The 464-nt window shown below is 34.1% G+C and overlaps 2 protein-coding genes across 2 annotated transcripts in view; both read right to left on the bottom strand.

The window, feature by feature from the left end:
• The window catches only part of LOC119587937 (UDP-glycosyltransferase UGT5-like), a 16,020-nt gene that overhangs the window by 930 nt on the left and 14,626 nt on the right, over positions 1-464 (bottom strand). The window lies entirely within an intron of this gene.
• The window catches only part of LOC119587938 (UDP-glycosyltransferase UGT5-like), a 6,186-nt gene that overhangs the window by 924 nt on the left and 4,798 nt on the right, over positions 1-464 (bottom strand). The window lies entirely within an intron of this gene.

Genomic DNA, 464 nt, shown 5'->3' with positions numbered 1-464 from the left:
CATAAATAGTTCAAATTCAGTTTTGCTTGTTTCCTTTCACACTGATACTTTATGATATATTTTTTAATGCCTTTGCAAGATATCATTTGTATAGTTTTTTATTGAGTGTACCCCTAAAACCATACTGAGCAGGCTTCGTTTTCTACTCTAAATATATTTAACGATGCTTGCTTTCTTGCTAAGGTCTGCACAAACACGTTTTGAGTTTTCGATTTAGAACCGCAATTCATGAAGAGGCTCATCAGCCCATAAACGACTTTTCACTTTTTATTCTTGAGAGATTCTATTGGTAGAATACTTCAGGTTTTCCCGAATCGTTCAAAAATCCCTCAGTAAATAAGCTGACGATTTAAATTGAATAATTATGATGAACGCAGTTGGGGGAATGCTGGAAAACAGGATCATCTTGGTCAATGTAATTTGGTAGGATCTAAAAGTTTTGGAAATGTCTAAATCTGCATTAC

Source organism: Penaeus monodon, chromosome 23, assembly GCF_015228065.2.
Source record: "Penaeus monodon isolate SGIC_2016 chromosome 23, NSTDA_Pmon_1, whole genome shotgun sequence".
In the NCBI taxonomy this organism is placed as follows: Eukaryota; Metazoa; Arthropoda; class Malacostraca; order Decapoda; family Penaeidae; genus Penaeus; species Penaeus monodon.
The sequence above is the reverse complement of the archived record's forward strand: the minus strand, read 5'-3'. Positions and strand labels throughout refer to the sequence as shown.